The sequence below is a fragment of the Balaenoptera physalus genome (genome assembly GCF_965194825.1).
Source record: "Balaenoptera physalus genome assembly, chromosome: 12".
Lineage (NCBI taxonomy): Eukaryota > Metazoa > Chordata > Mammalia > Artiodactyla > Balaenopteridae > Balaenoptera > Balaenoptera physalus.
Window position 1 is genome coordinate 9,746,784 of NC_138897.1, and position 15,511 is coordinate 9,762,294.

Sequence of the window (15,511 nt, forward strand, 5' to 3'; positions counted from 1 at the left end):
TAGGAGTAAATTTTAGGAACAACAATTATTGTCATTTCTTGCGTAAACTCTCATAAAGCTTTTGCCCTCTCTTTCTTATTACACTTTATTTGTGCCAATACAACCTTTTGTTAACTTGAAATTCCCACTTACTTCATATCTGCACCCATGAAACTAAATCTAGCTAGGAGAAAAAAGAAACCCATGAACATCCAAATTAAAACACTCCAACTGTAAAGTTCCCCTAGTATTGCCTGGTAACAATAGTGTGTGTTACCAATCTATTACGTTTCCTCTCTCACAGATGATTATATTTTAAGTTTTGTCATTTCTTCTCAAACTGCCTAACCTCCATTCTCCCCCTTATCACTATCAGCTGGTATATTTGCTTTGTACTTCACTGAGGAATACGAAGCAACTTTAATAATTTCATAGTATGGACAGTACTACATAAGTGTTTTACCACTCTATTACTCAGTTACATACTAATTAATATTTAAGTATATGACCATTTCCATATAGCCTCAATAAATAATGTAGATTTAGACACTACCTGGAATCTCAGAAATGGGCAAAATATTGCAGCCATTTTTTTATTGAAGTTAACATAATTCTTATAAGTAAACCAGTTAAATCATACACAGTTAAATTTCTGTAAAATGAAAGATGATTCAAATGCTAGGTATAAAATACATGCTTAGTAAAGATTTAAAAAAATAGGTCTTTTCAAAAACTTTCAGCATAATATTTTAGGACTTTGTAATTTTCTGTACATATATTTCAAACTACATTATATGTAAAATGTTTACTAAGGTGCCTTATTGTTTGCTTTGTAATGTTTTAAATAGCTGCATTATGAAAGTCATTTCCAAATTTATGAAATCATTTTTTAACTATAAATGTTCAAACTGAATAGAACTTAAACATTAAGTGCCTTTATTATCTTATTTATTTCCTCAGATCAGTTTTTCTTGTTGGCTTATTGAAGAACTGTTGATTTTTTTCATGTATTTTGAATCTTTCATTTTACTGAATGGAATATCCTCTTGGTTCGCAGGAAAAATTTCGATAGATTCCTTTGATTTTTTCAGTTAGACAATCATATCTTTGCAAATATCTTTGTATATAAATATCTAGAATTTGTCTTTCTTTCCAATAGCTGCTTTTTTTTTCTAGTGATAAAAAGCAGGTATCCTTGCTTTGATCCACTTTTTCTGAAAATGTTGAGATAACTTCAGTTTTATTCTTTAACTTACTGTTAACATAAACGGATGTGTGTGTGTGTATGTGTGTGTATTATATTATTATATTTGTACTTGGCCAGTGTTGGGCTACACGCTGCAGGCCTACAAGCCCTGTGCTTGCCCAGCTTCAAGACTGAAGAAGGAGCTCGGAGTCAGCAACAGAGACATCAATGTATCTTTTGTTTTTGTATTTATTTGTTTTGTTTTAACATTTTATTTTATATTGGAGAACAGTTGATTAACAATGTTGTGTTAGTTTCAGGTGTACAGCAAAGTGATTCAGTTATATATATACAGGTATCTATTCTTTTTCAAATTCTTCTCCCATTTAGGTTGCTATGTAATATTGAACAGAGTTCCCTGTGCTGTACAGTAGGACTTTGTTGGTTACCCATTTTATTTTATTTCATTTCATTTTTTTAACATCTTTATTGGCGTATAATTGCTTTACAATGGTGTGTTAGTTTCTGCTGTATAACAAAGTGAATCAGCTATATGTATACATATATCCCCATATCTCCTCCCTCTGCTTCTCCCTCCCACCCTCCCTGTCTCACCCTTCTAGGTGGACACAAAGCACCAAGCTGATCTCTCTGTGCTATGCGGCTGCTTCCCACTAGCTATCTATTTTACATTTGGTACTGTATATATGTCCATGCTACTCTCTTGCTTAGTCCCAGCTTACCCTTCCCCATACCCGAGTCCTCAAGTCCATTCTCTATGTCTGCGTGTTTATTCCTGTCCTGCCCCTAGGTTTTTTAGAACCATTTCTTTTCTTTTTTTAGATTCCATGTATATGTGTTAGCATATGGTATTTGTTTTTCTCTTTCTGACTTACTTCACTCTGTATGACAGACTCTAGGTCTATCCACCTCACTACAAATAACTCAATTTTGTTTCTTTTTATGGCTGAGTAATATTCCATTGTATGTATGTGCCACATCTTCTTTATCCATTCATCTATCGATGGACACTTAGGTTGCTTCCATGTCCTGTCTATTGTAAATAGAGCTGCAATGAACACTGTGTTACATGACTCTTGTTGAATTATGGTTTTCTCAGGGTATATGTCCACCAGTGGGATTGCTGGGTTGTATGGTAGTTCTACTCTTAGTTTTTTAAGGAACCTCCATACTGTTCTCCAGAGTGGCTGTATCAATTTACATTCCCACCAACAGTGCAAGAGTGTTCCCTTTTCACCACACCCTCTCCAGCATTTATTGTTTGTTTGTGGGTTTTTTGATTATGGCCATTCTGACTGCTGTGAGGTGATACCTCATTGTGGTTTTGATTTGCATTTCTCTAATGATTAGTGATATTGAGCAACCTTTCATATTTGTATATCTTCTTAGAGGAAATGTCTATTTAGGTATTCTGCCCATTTTTGGATTGGGGTGTTTGTTTTATTGATATTGGGGTGCATGAGCTGATTGTATATTTTGGAGATTAATCCTTTGTCAGTTGCTTGGTTTGCAAAAATTTTCTCCAATTCTGAGGGTTGTCTTTTCATCTTGTTTATGGTTTCCTTTGCTGTGCAAAAGCTTTTAAGTTTCATTAGGTCCCATTTGTTTATTTCTGTTTGTATTTCCATTTCTCTCGGAGGTGGGTCAAAAAGAATCTTGCTGTGATTTATGTCATAGAGTGTTCTGACTAGGTTTTCCTATAAGAGTGTTACAGTGTCTGGCCTTACATTTAGGTTTTAATCCATTTTGAGTTTATTTTTGTGTATGGTGTTAGGGAGTGTTCTAATTCCATTCTTTTACATGTAGCTGTCCAGTTTTCCCAGCACCACTTATTGAAGAGGCTGTCTTTTCTCCATTGTATATTCTTGCCTCCTTTATCAAAGATAAGGTGACCATATGTGCGTGAGTTTATCTCTGGGCTTTCTATCCTGTTCCATTGATCTATATTTCTGTTTTTGTGCCAGTACCATACTGTCTTGATTACTGTAGCTTTGTGGTATAGTCTGAAATCAGGGAGACTGATTCCTCCAGCTCCGTTTTTCTTTCTCAAGATTGCTTTGGCTATTCAGGGTCTTTTGTGTTTCCATACAAATTGTGAAATTTTTTGTTCTAGTTCTGGGAAAAATGCCATTGGTAGTTTGATAGGGATTGCATTGAATCTGTAGATTGCTTTGGGTAGTAGAGTCATTTTCACAATGTTGATTATTCCAGTCCAAGAACATGGTATGTCTCTCCGTCTGTTTGTATCATCCTTAATTTCCTTCATCAGTGTCTTATAGTTTTCTGCATACAGGTCTTTTGTCTCCTTAGGTAGGTTTATTCTTAGGTATTTTATTCTTTTTGTTGCAGTGGTAAATGGGAGTGTTTCCTTAATTTCTCTTTCAGATATTTCATCATTAGTGCATAGGAATGCAAGAGATTTCTGTGCATTAATTTTGTATCCTGCTACTTTACCAAATTCATTGATTAGCTCTAGTAGTTTTCTGGTAGTATCTTTAGGATTCTCTATGTATAGTATCATGTCATCTGCAAACAGTGACAGCTTTACTTGTTCTTTTCCAATTTGGATTCCTTTTATTTCTTTTTCTTCTCTGATTGCTGTGGCTAAGACTTCCAAAACTATGTTGAATAATAGTGGTGAGAGTGGGCAATCTTTTCTTTTTCCTGATATTGGTGGAAATGGTTTCAGTTTTTCACCATTGAGAACGATGTTGACTGTGGGTTTGCCTTATATGGCCTTTATTATGTTGAGGTAAGTTCACTCTATGCCTACTTTCTGGAAGTTTTTTATCATAAATCGGTGTTGAATTTTGTCAAAAGCTTTCTCTGCATCTATTGAGATGACGATTTGGTTTTCCTCCTTCAATTTGTTAATGTGGTTTATCACACTGAATGATTTGCTTATATTGAAGAATCCTTGCATTCCTGGGATAAACCCCACTTAATCATGGTGTATGATCCTTTTAATGTGTTGTTGGATTCTGATTGCTGGTATTTTGTTGAAGATTTTTGCATCTATGTTCATCAGTGATATTGGCCTGTAGTTTTGTTTTTTTGTGACATCGTTGTCTGGTTTTGGTATCAGGGTGATGGTAGCCTCATAGAATGACTCGGGGAGTGTTCCTCCCTCTGCTATATTTTGTAAGAGTTTGCAAAGGATAGATGTTAGGCTGGGGGGAGGGAGGGTTACAGAACGTGTGGGGTGAGCGTGTGGCAGCAGAGGCCAGCGTGACGTTGCACCAGCCTGAGGCGCCGTGTGTTCTCCCGGGGAAGTTGTCCCTGGATCACAGGACCCTGGCGGTGGCGGGCTGCACAGGCTCCCGGGAGGGGAGGTGTGGAGAGGGACCTGTGCTCGCACACAAGCTTCTTGGTGGTGGCAGCAGCAGCCTTAGCGTCTCATGCCCGTCTCTGGGGTCTGTGCTGATAGCCGCGGATTGCGCCCGTCTCTGGAGCTACTTTAAGTGGCACTCTGAATCCCCTCTCCTTGCGCACCAGGAAACAAAGAGGGAAGAAAAAGTCTCTTGCCTCTTCGGCAGCTCCAGACTCTTTCCCGGACTCCCTCCCGGCTAGCTGCGGCGCACTAGCCCCCTTCAGGCTGTGTTCACGCAGCCAACCCCAGTCTTCTCCCTGGGATCCGACCTCCGAAGCCCGAGCCTCAGCTCCCAGCCCCCGCCCACCCCGGCGGGGGAGCAGACAAGCCTCTCAGGCTGGTGAGTGCTGGTCGGCACTGATCCTCTGTGTGGGAATCTCTCTGCTTTGCCCTCCGTGCCCCTGTTGCTGCGCTCTCCTCCGTGGCTCCGAAGCTTCCCCCCTCCACCACCTGCAGTCTCTGCCTGCGAAGGGGCTTCCTAGTGTGTGGACACCTTTCCTCCTTCACAGCTCCCTCCCACTGGTGCAGGTCCCATCCCTATTCTTTTGTCTCTGTTTTTTCTTTTTTCTTTTGCCCTACTCAGGTACGTGGGGAGTTTCTTGCCTTTTGGGAGGTCTGAGGTCTTCTGCCAGCATTCAGTAGGTGTTCTGTAGGAGCTGTTCCACATGTAGATGTATTTTTGATGTATTTGTGGGGAGGAAGTTGATCTCCACGTCTTACTCCTTTGCTGTCTTGAAGCTATCCCTCCAATTGTTTCATGGATGAGGGGCTTACATGTTGGAAGCAAGGTCCTGGAGCGACACCCCACTGTGTGTGGCAGGTGGCAGGCAGAACATGGCTGCAGTCTTGGCTCCCAGGGGCAGGGAAGGTTACCAGTTTTAGGGGGAACTGCCATCATGTTGGCTCATCCATTAGCAGGGAAACTAGCAGAGGGCACATCCCTCAGTGTCCCTTTGATAAACTATTGTGGTGGAGTGGAGATGTTCTGGTGTAAATATTAGAACAGTCATTAGCTGGGGCCTGGGGCAAGTATGTAGGCAAGTCAGTTATGTGCGTAGGTGTAGGTGAAGCAGACACTGGTCAGCAGGGGAAGGACAGAGAGCAAGCGAACAGCCATCTTGTGTGGGCTGATCATACACACAGAGTTAACATGAATGAATCCTGAATTCTACCAAATACATTTCCAATGTCACACATTCCTTTGACAATGTAATATGAAGAATTTGAGTTATTCCTTTTCTAACATTTCACTGAATTTTAATTTTGGAATAAAAACTACTTAGCCAGGATGCATGGTTATACTTCTAGGTTAAATTTGCTAGGACTTAAATACATTATTTTCATCTGCATTTATTTAAAGACTAGTAATTTTTTTAACTGCTGTCATTTTCCCCTTTATTTTCAAAGTCATACGCTTCATAAAATGAACTGGAAGAATAGGATTCTGGGAAGACGGCAGAGTAGGAAGGACCTGGAATCTGTCTAGACAACAATTGCACTGGCAGAATCTGTCTGATGTAAGTATTTTGGAACTCTGGACTCTATTGAAGGCCTGCAACTTCCAGGGAAAGGTTTGTGCAGTAAATTGTGATTCATTTTGGTCAACTTCAGCTCTTAGCACACCTCTCTTCTGCACCCTTCAGCCATGTGGAAGGCAGCAGTGCACATGTTCTTAGAGCAGCTCATATGCACACTGTGGGAGCCAAGCTGGGTGAAAAGGGCCCTGTTCTCCAAATATTCGGGATCTGTGCTCTGATTACCAATTTCAATTTTGTCTACTCGTATAAAAATAGAGAATGTGATAAAAGCTGATGTACTATTGTTTTTTCTGTATTCCTCTATGTATTTCTAACAATGGATTGTCTAAAATTTCAGATTATTTTAATCTACAGAGGAACTTGTCAGGAAAAACACATCGAAAGCATAATTTCTGAGTCCTTGCATATTTGAAAATACATTTGTTTGTCACCTATACATATAAATAAGTACTTTAATAGCTATAGCATTTGGGAGTCACATACTGTTCTTTTTCTCAGTACTTTGTTGATCTAAAACAATAAAACAGCCAGTTATTTTACCAACAAAATGAGTTTATTTGGGAACAGCAAAGAATTGCAGTTCAGGACCTGCAATCTATGGTAAACCGCAGACAAGTCCTAAGGACAAAGGGGGAGGAACATTGTTTTATAGAGGAGAAGGGGGAGTTGGAAGGGGCTGTTATAAATAAAGAGTCCATTGGAGGAGACTGGGAATTTGAAATGTAGTGGCTTTTCATTGGCTGATTGTGACAGTCTCTCATTGGCTGAGCAGTTGCCAAGCAAGGAGAAATTCTTCCTTCCTCCCGCTGGGTAGGAAAGTAGGAGTAACCTTTTTCTTGTTGGAGATGCAAAGGTACGTCTCTTCCTGTTTGATCTGCAACTGAAGTCAAGTGATAGGGCATGAGTGCTCCCCATTCTGGCATTTTGACTGCATTTTATATGAGGATTCTGTTCATTCATTTTCACCCTTGGAAGAAATCAATCCATTGCCTTTGGCATTTAACATGGAGAAGTCTAGTGTCACCAGAGTTTTCTTCCTTTGCAGCTTAACACATTTATTCCAGACGTCAGTAAAGCTTCAGTGAAATTCAAGTAATTTACTGAAGTATGTCTATGTGTTGATCTCTTAAAAAAAACTAATAATAATTTGGCTTGCTATATATTAAATCTTTAGATTTAGAGATAAAAATTCTTTTTTCAGCCCAACATAGTTTTCTTCAATTATATCTCGGATTATATTCTGGGCTTTCATTCAGGAACTCCAATTGATGTCTAATCTACAATGTTTCTGTCCACGTCTAACTCATCCTTCTCTTTTCCATTGCTGTGCACTTTGTGATATATTCCATCCTTTTACTTTCCTACTTAGAGAGATTTAGAGCTTTGTTGTGGCAGCTGTGCTTGAGGAGCTAGCCTTCCTCTCAACGTGTTCTTGTTTACATGGCCTCCATTCCAGGTAGAGATTGCTGAGGTGCCCAGCCTTCCTCCACTGCAACCCCTAAATTTGGTGTAATTGCCTTAAAAGCCTAGAATTTCTCAGAGGAGATTTTAGAAAACATACAGTGGATAATATAGTTCCACTAGGTAATCTGTTTATTTCCTGCTCTTCTATACTGTTTTCTCAGAAGAGAGACAGGTGGATTCGGGATCAGTTCTTCCAACTAGGTTACATCTACACTCTAGCAGAAATTTCATAAGGTTTTCAGTGAGGCGATAAGACTTCCAGGTTTGCAGATTTACTGCTATTTTTAAATTTCTTTGGTGAAGCCAACAAGGACCAGGTAGACATGTTTTAATTCTATTCACCACCTGATTGTGAGGTATGCTGCCAAACTGCTATGGATACAATTCATGCTATCATATCTATTTTTGTGTGTGTGGAGTTGATACATCCTTTGTTGCCAAGTAATCCCCAAATAGGTTTTAGGTTTTAAAAAGAAAAAGGCAGTATATCTGAAGTCACCTTCAGTCTTCTATTACACAATTGCATAAAAAATTGTTACTTCTAAACCATGGCAGATATAGATTTGGCTCAATCCATAAATATTTATCTTCTAAAACTAGTACCAGAAACCTTTTCTACCCTAGCTTAATCCTAACAAATTCAAACGTCTGTCTTATTTCTTGCTGTCCTTATTTCTTGGTGGATAAATGCATATGAAATTGGAGTGATTTTAAACCAATTCAAGTACATTTTCAGGCCTTGATAAATTTTGTTTAGATCTAGACTTTAAATTAGCCAGAAGCCACTCCAGGGTGTACTGAGCAACCTGATATGGTACAAATACTGTATTGAACTCCAAAATTCTTCCTAGTTATATGGAAATGGGATACATCCTATTGTATTAACACTGTACCATTGTCAGCAAAACCCCTGAATTTTTTCTCTCTAGTCCAAGCCAGAAGGCAATGTATCTTGCGTTGTTTTTGTTGTCAGCAACAGTACCTTACCCTACTGCCCTTTACATAGTTACTTCCTGTAACTAACAAGTTACTTCAAATTTGGAGTCCATGATGATACATACGCGAATAATACTAATTCTTTACATTCACTATCATTCTCTTACCTCTGTACTTCTATTTACATGTTTTCCTCTGTGAACTAACAGGAGAAAGTAAAAATATCCCTAGATAATCTCATAAAAAACCGGGACAAATGGAAAAATAAAAATAAGCCTATTGCTTAAACTTTCTCTGCTGATAATTTTGTTTATATTATTACCATTGCTTTTATAAGAACCTGGATTTTAAAAGAAAAATCATTGTATGCAGTTTGTTTTCTTTGTCCTGATGACTCTATGGACTAGAGATTTATGAATAAGAAAATGGTCCGAATTAAGAAAAGATTTCTAGTTAGACATAGATGCATTTTAGATATAGAAATATGTATATATAATTTAGAAAGAAAGAGAAAAATATTTGTAAATCATCACTGTTCTAGTTACTTCGAAGCTATAATAATTTAAACCATGGTCATCTAAAAAGTATAGAATCATTGAGATAGTCCAGAAGAAATCCAAGTATATGTGTTTTTTTTTTTTCACACACACACACACACACTGTATTTTATTTTTACAAGAGATAGACTGACATCAAGCATAGTACATGGATGACCACAACAAAAGCAACAATGATTGCAATTACCAAACATGAAACACACTCATACTATGTCATAATATTGACATTCAGTCCAGTAATCCTCCACTGTAGCAGCTCCTTTACTTTGCAGTAAAAATTGATTTGTATATTCTTTACCTCTGAGTCCTTGTGGGATTTTTTTTTTTTTAATTCAAACAGAAAGTCACAAAAATTATACTCATTCTCATCAGTTCACTCAGTCCCATGTAATTAATTTTTTTTTTCATCTTGATCTTTTGTTAACACTTTTATGAGTTCACCAGTTTTTCATTAGAGTTCTGAAAATGCTTATTCATTCAGTTCAGCAGTACAGTCAGTTATCAGAAACCTGTACTTGTCAGAGTCTTTTCCATGAATTTCTTGAAGATGAAACCCTTTTATAGGAACATATTTGCAAAAGCATCAGAGTACACCCAGAACTGTCTGTAAATGACAAAAGACTTAAAAATGACCACGGTTAAAGATTTGATGAAAGTTCATAATAATGCAGTTGACAAGAAAATTAGTTATTTCTGAGATATACATTTTAAAGTAATAACTAGGATTATGACTTATAAAATTATACGAGAACATATAAGATTTTTAGAAATTTCATGTAATGTCTGAAACATTTATATTAACATATTTCCATACAAATAACCCAATGAAAGTTTAATATTAGTTGTTTGTTTGTTTGTACTTTTATACTGCAGGTTCTTATTAGTCATCAATTTTATACACATTAGTGTATACATGTCAATCCCAATCGCCCAATTCAGCACACCACCATCCCCACCCCACCACAGTTTTCCCCCCTTGGTGTCCATATGTCTGTTCTCTACATCTGTGTCTCAACTTCTGCCTTGCAAACCCGCTCATCTGTACCATTTTTCTAGGTTCCACATACATGCGTTAATAGACGATATTTGTTTTTCTCTGACTTACTTCACTCTGTATGACAGTCTCTAGATCCATCCACGTCTCAACAAATGACTCAATTTCGTTCCCTTTTATGGCTGAGTAATATTCCATTGTATATATGTACGACAACTTCTTTATCCATTCGTCTGTTGATGGGCATTTAGGTTGCTTCCAGACCTGGCTATTGTAAATAGTGCAGCAAAGAACATTCGGGTGCATGTGTCTTTTTGAATTATGGTTTTCTCTGGGTATATGCCCAGTAGTGGGATTGCTGGGTCATATGGCAATTCTATTTTTAGTTTTTTAAGGAACCTCCATATTGTTCTCCATAGTGGCTGTATCAATTTACATTCCCACCAACAGTGCAAGAGGGTTCCCTTTTCTCCACACCCTCTCCAGCATTTGTTGTTTGTAGATTTTCTGATGATGCCCATTCTAACTGGTGTGAGGTGATACCTCATTGTAGTTTTGATTTGCATTTCTCTAATAATTAGTGATGTTCAGCATCTTTTCATGTGCTTTGTGGCCGTCTGTATGTCATCTTTGGAGAAATGTCTATTTAGGTCTTCTGCCCATTTTTGGATTGGGTTGTTTGTGTCTTTAATATTGAGCTGAATGAGCTGTTTATATATTTTGGAGATTAATCCTTTGTCCGTTGCTTCATTTGCAAATATTTTCTCCCATTCTGAGGGTTGTCTTTTCGTCTTGTTTATGGTTTCCTTTGCTGTGCAAAAGCTTTGAAGTTTCATTAGGTCCCATTTGTCTATTTTTGTTTTTATTTCCATTACTCTAGGAGGTGGATCAAAAAGATCTTGCTGTGATTTATGTCAAAGAGTGTTCTTCCTATGTTTTCCTCTAAGAGTTTTATAGTGTCCAGTCTTACATTTAGGTCTCTAATCCATTTTGAGTTTATTTTTGTGTATGGTGTTAGGGAGTATTCTAATTTCATTCTTTTACATGTAGCTGTCCAGTTTTCCCGGCACCACTTATTGAAGAGACTGTCTTTTCTCCATTGTATATCTTTGCCTCCTTTGTCATAGATTAGTTGACCATAGGTGTGTGGGTTTATCTCTGGGCTTTCTATCTTGTTCCATTGATCTATGTTTCTATTTTTGTGCCAGTACCATATTGTCTTGATTACTGTAGCTTTGTAGTATAGTCTGAAGTCAGGGAGTGTGATTCCTCCAGCTCCGTTTTTTTCCCTCAAGAGTGTTTTGGCTATTCGGGGTCTTTTGTGTCTCCATACAAATTTTAAGATGATTTGTTCTAGCTCCGTAAAAAATGCCATTGGTAATTTGATAGGGATTGCATTGAATCTGTAGATTGCTTTGGGTAGTATAGTCATTTTCACAATACTGATTCTTCCAATCCAAGAACATGGTATATCTCTCCATCTGTTGGTATCATCTTTAATTTCTTTCATCAGTGTGTTATAGTTTTCTGCATACAGGTCTTTTGTCTCCCTAGGTAGGTTTATTCCTAGGTATTTTATTCTTTTTGTTGCAATGGTAAATGGGAGTGTTTCCCTAATTTCTCTTTCAGATTTTTCATCATTAGTGTATAGGTATGCAAGAGATTTCTGTGCATTAATTTTTTATCCTGAAACTTTACCATATTCATTAATTAGCTCTAGCAGTTTTCTGGTGGCAGTTTTAGGATTCTCTATGTATAGTATCATGTCATCTGCAAACAGTGACAGCTTTACTTCTTCTTTTCCAATTTGTATTCTTTTTATTTCTTTTTCTTCTCTGATTGCCATGGCTAGGACTTCCAGAACTATGTTGAATAATGGTGAGAGTGGACATCCTTGTCTCGTTCCTGATCTTAGGGGAAATGCTTTCAGTTTTTCACCATTGAGAATGATGTTTGCTGTGGGTTTGTCATATATGGACTTTATTATGTTGAGGTAGGTTCCCTCTATGCCCACTTTCTGGAGAGTTTTTACATAAATGGGTGTTGAATTTTGTCAAAAGCTTTTTCTGCATCTATTGAGATGACCATATGGTTTTTATTCTTCAATTTGTTAATATGGTGTATCACACTGATTGATTTGCGTATATTGAAGAATCCTTGCATCCCTGGGATAAATCCCACTTGATTGTGGTGTATGATCCTTTTAATGTGTTGTTGGATTCTGTTTGCCAGTATTTTGTTGAGGATTTTTGCATCTATATTCATCAGTGATATTGGTCTGTAATTTTCTTTTTTGTAGTATCTTTGTCTGGTTTTGGTATCAGGGTGATGGTGGCCTCATAGGATGAGTTGGGGAGTGTTCCTTCCTCTGCAATTTTTGGAAGAGTTTGAGAAGGATAGGTGTTAGCTCTTCTCTAAGTGATTGATAGAATTCACCTGTGAAGCCATCTGGTCCTGGACTTTTGTTTGTTGGAAGATTTTTAATCACAGTTTCAATTTCATTACTTGTGATTGGTCTGTTCATATTTTCTGTTTCTTCCTGGTTCAGTCTTGGAAGGTTATACCTAAGAATTTGCCCATTTCTTCCAGGTTGTCCATTTTATTGGCATAAAGTTGCTTGTAGTAGTCTCTTAGGATGCTTTGTATTTCTGCGGTGTCTGTTGTAACTTCTCCTTTTTCATTTCTAATTTTATTGATTTGAGTCCTCTCCCTCTTTTTCTTGATGAGTCTGGCTAATGGCTAATCAATTTTGTTTATCTTCTCAAAGAACCAGCTTTTAGTTTTATTGATCTTTGCTATTGTTTTCTTTGTTTCTATTTCATTTATTTCTGCTCTGATCTTTATGATTTCTTTCCTTCTGCTAACTTTGGGTTTTGTTTGTTCTTCTTTCTCTAGTTTCTTTAGGTGTAAGGTTAGATTGTTTACTTGAGATTTTTCTTGTTTCTTTAGGTAGGCTTGTATAGCTATAAACTTCCCTCTTAGAACTGCTTTTGCTGCATCCCATAGGTTTTGGGTCGTCGTGTTTTCATTGTCATTTGTCTCTAGGTAGTTTTTGATTTCCTCTTTGATTTCTTCAGTGATCTCTTGGTTATTTAGTAACGTATTGTTTAGCCTCCATGTGTTTGTGTTTTTTACGTTTTTTTCCCTGTAATTCATTTCTAATCTCGTAGCATTGTGGTCAGAAAAGATGCTTGATATGATTTCAATTTTCTTAAATTTACTGAGGCTTGATTTGTGACCCAAGATGTGATCTATCCTGGAGAATGTTCCGTGCGCACTTGAGAAGAACGTGTAATCTGCTGTTTTTGGATGGAATGTCCTATAAATATCAAATCTATCTGGCCTATTGTGTCATTTAAAGCTTCTGTTTCCTTATTTATTTTCATTTTGGATGATCTGTCCATTGGTGTAAGTGAGGTGTTAAAGTCCTCCACTATTATTGTGTTACTGTCAATTTCCTCTTTTACAGCTGTTAGCAGTTGCCTTATGTATTGAGGTGCTCCTATGTTGGGTGCATATATATTTATAATTGTTATGTCTTCTTCTTGGATTGATCCCTTGATCATTATGTAGTATCCTTCCTCGTCTCTTGTAACATTCTTTATTTTAAAGTCTATTTTATCTGATATGAGTATAGCTACTCCAGCTTTCTTTTGATTTCCATTTGCATGGAATATGTTTTTCCATCCCCTCACTTTCAGTCTGTATGTGTTCCTAGGTCTAAAGTGGGTCTCTTGTAGACAGCATATATATGGGTCTTGTTTTTGTATCCATTCAACAAGCCTGTGTCTTTTGGTTGGAGCATTTAATCCATTCACGTTTAAGGTAATTATCGATATGTATGTTCCTATGACCATTTTCTTAATTGTTTTGGATTTTTTTTTGTAGGTCCTTTTCTTCTCCTGTGTTTCCCATTTAGAGAAGTTCCTTTAGCATTTGTTGTAGAGCTGGTTTGGTGGTGCTGAATTCTCTTAGCTTTTGCTTGTCTGTAAAGCTTTTGATTTCTCCATCGAATCTAAATGAGATCCTTGCTGCGTAGAGTAATCTTGGTTGTAGTTTCTTCCCTTTCATCACTTTAAGTATATCATGCCACTCGCTTCTGGCTTTTAGAGTTTCTGCTGAGAAATCAGCTGTTAACCTTAAGGGAGTTCCCTTGTATGTTATTTGTCGTTTTTCCCTTGCTGCTTTCAATAATTTTTCTTTGTCTTTAATTTTTGCCACTTTGATTACTATGTGTCTCGGCATGTTTCTCCTTGGGTTTATCCTGTATGGGACTCTCTGCGCTTCCTGGACTTGGGTGGCTATTTCTTTTCCCATGTGAGGGAAGTTTTCTACTATAATCTCTTCAAATATTTTCTCTGGTCCTTTCTCTCTTCTCCTTCTGGGACCCCTATAATGAGAATGTTGTTGTGTTTAATGTTGTCCCAGAGGTCTCTTAGGCTGTCTTCATTTCTTTTCATTCTTTTTTCTTTAGTCTGTTCCGCAGCAGTGAATTCCACCATTCTGTCTTCCAAGTCACTTATCCGTTCTTCTGCCTCAGTTATTCTGCTATTGATTCCTTCTAGTGTAGTTTTCATTTCAGTTATTGTATTGGTCATCTCTGTTTGTTTGTTCTTTAATTCTTCTAGGTCTTTGTTAATCATTTCTTGCATCTTCTCAATCTTTGCCTCCATTCTTATTCCAAGGTCCTGGATCATATTCACTATCATTATTCTGAATTCTTTTTCTGGAAGGTTGCCTATCTCCACTTCGTTTAGTTGTTTTTCTGGGTTTTTTTTTTGTTCCTTCATCTGGTATATAGCCCTCTGCCTTTTCATCTTGTCTGTCTTTCTGTAAATGTGGTTTTTGTTCCACAGGCTTCAGGATTGTAGTTTTACTTGCTTCTGCTGTCTGCCCTCTGGTGGTTGAGGCTTGATGGGAGGCTCTGGTGGTGGGGAGAGCTGACTGTTGCTGTGGTGGTCAGAGCTCCGTAAAACTTTAATCCACTTAACTGTTGATGGGTGGGGCTGGGTTCCCTCCCTGTTGGTTGTTTTGCCTGAGGCAACCCAACACTGGAGCCTACCTGGGCTCTTTGGTGGGGCTAATGGCAGACTCCCTCTGGAAGGGCTCACGCCAAGGAGTACTTCCCAGAACCTCCGCTGCCAGTGTCCTTGTCCCCATGGTGAAACAGAGCCAGCCCCCGCCTCTGCAGGAGACCCTCCAACACTAGCAGGTAGGTCTGGTTCAGTCTCCCCCAGGGTCACTGCTCCTTCCCCCGGGTCCCAGTGCGTACACTATTCCATGTGAGCCCTCCAAGAGTGGGGTCTCTGTTTCCCCCAGTCCTGTCAAAGTCCTGCAATCAATTCCCACTAGGCTTCAGAGTCTGCTTCTCTATGAATTCCTCCTCCCGTTGCCGGACGCCCAGGTTGGGAAGCCTGACCTGGGGCTCAGAATCTTCACTCCAGTGGGTGGACTTCTGTGGTATAA

The 15,511-nt window shown here is 38.1% G+C and overlaps 2 long non-coding RNA genes across 2 annotated transcripts in view; one reads left to right on the forward strand and one right to left on the reverse strand.

Annotated features, from left to right (window-relative positions):
• LOC309639130 overlaps positions 1-15,511 on the forward strand; it is a 590,998-nt gene that overhangs the window by 314,731 nt on the left and 260,756 nt on the right. The gene's annotated exons all lie outside the window — the stretch shown is intronic.
• LOC309639119 overlaps positions 9,140-15,511 on the reverse strand; it is a 1,037,414-nt gene continuing 1,031,042 nt past the window's right edge. The window contains exon 2 of the long non-coding RNA XR_014251481.1: positions 9,140-9,343. This is a non-coding gene — a long non-coding RNA (uncharacterized lncRNA). The remainder of the gene's footprint in view (positions 9,344-15,511) is intronic.